Source organism: Triticum aestivum, unplaced genomic scaffold, assembly GCF_018294505.1.
Source record: "Triticum aestivum cultivar Chinese Spring unplaced genomic scaffold, IWGSC CS RefSeq v2.1 scaffold5465-2, whole genome shotgun sequence".
NCBI lineage: Eukaryota > Viridiplantae > Streptophyta > Magnoliopsida > Poales > Poaceae > Triticum > Triticum aestivum.
In genome coordinates this window covers 1-2,767 of record NW_025239063.1, presented here as the reverse complement: position 1 = coordinate 2,767, position 2,767 = coordinate 1, and the positions used below count along the sequence as shown (strand labels likewise).

Sequence of the window (2,767 nt, the reverse complement as noted above, 5' to 3'; positions counted from 1 at the left end):
ATTCAAATCGTGGAAAAGAGAGAGTACGGAAAATGGATGGATAACTTACACCACACCTCCGAGGAGGAGTCAAACTGGTGGCTGCCCGTCGGTTTTGCCTTCACCGCCTCACCGCCTCGACGTCGGTTTTTTAATCATCGTTATCTAATGAAATGAATATGCATCAACAATACCATTTGATTGTTTGATGCACAAACCACATGGAAGGAAAATTAGAGACAAATTCATTGCAAAGCCCGACCTAAATGCGTATATGCTAGACAGAGAAAGCCACTGGACAGTTTAATCACTGAGGAGCAGTCATAAGTTCGAGAAGAACAATATTACCTATAACGAGTGAACCACAAAATGGTTATTTTTCTTTTGAAAAGATGAAGATTCTTCAGTTGCGCAATTTGTTTCACATGATGATATGCTCTCACATAACTTTCATCTACCTCTGTTGATGGAGGCAAGTGACGAATTTCAGCAACTAAAGGAATCTATGGAACTGATCCATCTTGAGCCTCTTGTCCCTGGCTTCTAGTCGATCGCTTGAACACAAGATAGAGATGTTGCGACGTCGGCACTTCAACATCGGTGATGATTTTTCTTACATGCTTTGTAAATGTAACACTCTATTCTATTTATTTAGTAATAGCAAGACAAAAAGAACAGGTAGTCTTCAAAAGCAAGAACTACAAACCACTATTGGCCGATTCCACAACTGCACACAAATATTCAGCAAAAAAACATCAAAGAAGGGATTAACGAAAAAATTAGGTAATGACACGATATTACTACTATTTTAGACTGTGTCTTCTCACCTGATAGTGTTGGTACACAGTTTGGGATTACTGGAACGGTGGGCTCTTCTAAAGGCGACGTTCCACTACTTCCTTCCATTTTCAGTTCGAGATGCAGCAACAAAACAGCGGAGGACGAACGTAGTACTAGTCGACGAGCTTTGATCTATCCATCATATGCAGACCAAAAATTGCATTTCACTCCAAAATCCAAATATCTGACTTCTTAATCATCTCAAAACATAAAAATCTCTGTAAGCTTCCAAGATACTGTTACTCACGATTAAACTATATACCTTCACAAAATGTTCATATGATTGCCATTCATATCATTTCCAAAGATCCAGAATTTTTTAATCTTATCATAGAGGATACAACAGATGCTCCAAGCATTATTTTAAAGCAAAGAGTACTTTCAGATATCTATGTCAAAATATCATGTCCTCCTAAATAAAGTTGATATGCTACAGAATTGTGCTTGAAGTTTGCAGTAAAAGTTGAACCAAAATGATTTCTAAATAATATTATGTACTGCGAGTACTCTTTACGCCAAAGAAGTTTGAAGTACTAATAATATGTATGTCATAGATGACATGTCGAAGCACAAGTATTCGGTACTTTCAGACTTTCACACTGTCCAAGTTACTCTAAAATTTGGCACTTTCAGGCTGTCCAAGCACAAGTCCGAAAGTTTGAATTTTGGTACAAGCAAAAGTAATTTTAGATTGTCATCTTTGCGAATGTTATCTTTCAGACTGTCAGTCTGAAAGTATGAAGTTTGGTACGAGCAGAAGTACTTCCAGACCGTCAAAGCACAAGTCTGAAAGTATGAAATTTTACTCCATAGAGTACTTACAGACTGAACTCCAAGCACAAGTCTCTTCACGGAATACTTGGCACTTTCAGTCTGAACTCCAGGCACAAGTCTCTTTACAGTGTAAAATTTTGTCCATAATATTATGTTCTTGTTTGCGAGGAGTAGATGACATGCACAATTTGCAGTAAAAGTTGAACAAACGTGATTTCCTAAATAAATGCTACAGAATCAAGTATGAAAATCAGTATCAACCTTTCAGACAAGCATACATGAAGACTGGAGATTTCTTCTACGACGTTCCCAGATGGCGGAGTTAGATGCGGGGGTGCAGGCGACGTGTGGAGAATGGGCTCATTGGGGTAGGAGAAAGAATGGAATGAGAGTTTTCTATGGAGGTCGCAGCAGAGTACCTTGGAAAACTTGCCCGCACAAGGTCTCAGCTTCGGACAGAGGAGGTCCGCCGGGGCAGCCAGAACGCCGGCGACAAGACGGTCGTGGATGGATCTGGACCTCCACCAGGCGCAATCGCCCAGCTAGGCACCGGATCTGGCCCGCCGCCACCGTCGGCAAGCTGGAGCTGGCGGCTACGCGTTGGGGATTTGAGTTCGCGTTGCTGTGTTCTTAGGAAGAAGAGAAGGCCCAGCCACGTTCCTGCAAAACGAGTAGAAGCAAGGGAGTTTTCTGCAAAGAACCAAGTACCTGTGCGCTCAAATCCGTCCACTAGAATCTGGACCGTTCATCCAGGATTAGAAGGCCCAGACTTGTTTTTTCTATTTTTGCACCGGTGCACCTTTTTCTATTGTAGTCGCTCCCCTTTTATATCAATATTTATTGCATTATGGGCTGTTATTATACATTATATCTCAATACTTATGGCCATTCTCTCTTATTTTACAAGGTTTACCATGAAGAGGGGGAATGCCGGCAGCTGGAATTCTGGCTGGAAAAGGAGCAAACGTTGGAAACCAACTCTGCACAACTCCAAAAATCCTGAAACTCCACGAAACAAATTTTTGGATTTTATATGAATTTATGAGCAAAAGAAATAGGCCAGTGGGCCCACACCCTGTCCAGGAGACAGGGGGCGCGCCCCCCTATAGGGCGCGGCCCCCTATCACCTGGGCCCCCTAGTGGGCTTCCGGCGTCCATCTTCTGCTATATGAAG

At 42.0% G+C, this 2,767-nt stretch overlaps 1 long non-coding RNA gene across 1 annotated transcript; it reads right to left on the bottom strand.

The window, feature by feature from the left end:
* Nucleotides 1–785: 785 nt before the first annotated feature.
* Nucleotides 786–2,212, bottom strand: LOC123176695 (uncharacterized). Its single transcript, XR_006488624.1, has 2 exons — nt 2,013–2,212; nt 786–951 (listed from the first exon to the last, which is right to left on the bottom strand). It is a non-coding gene; the product is annotated as an uncharacterized lncRNA (long non-coding RNA).
* Nucleotides 2,213–2,767: the final 555 nt, after the last annotated feature.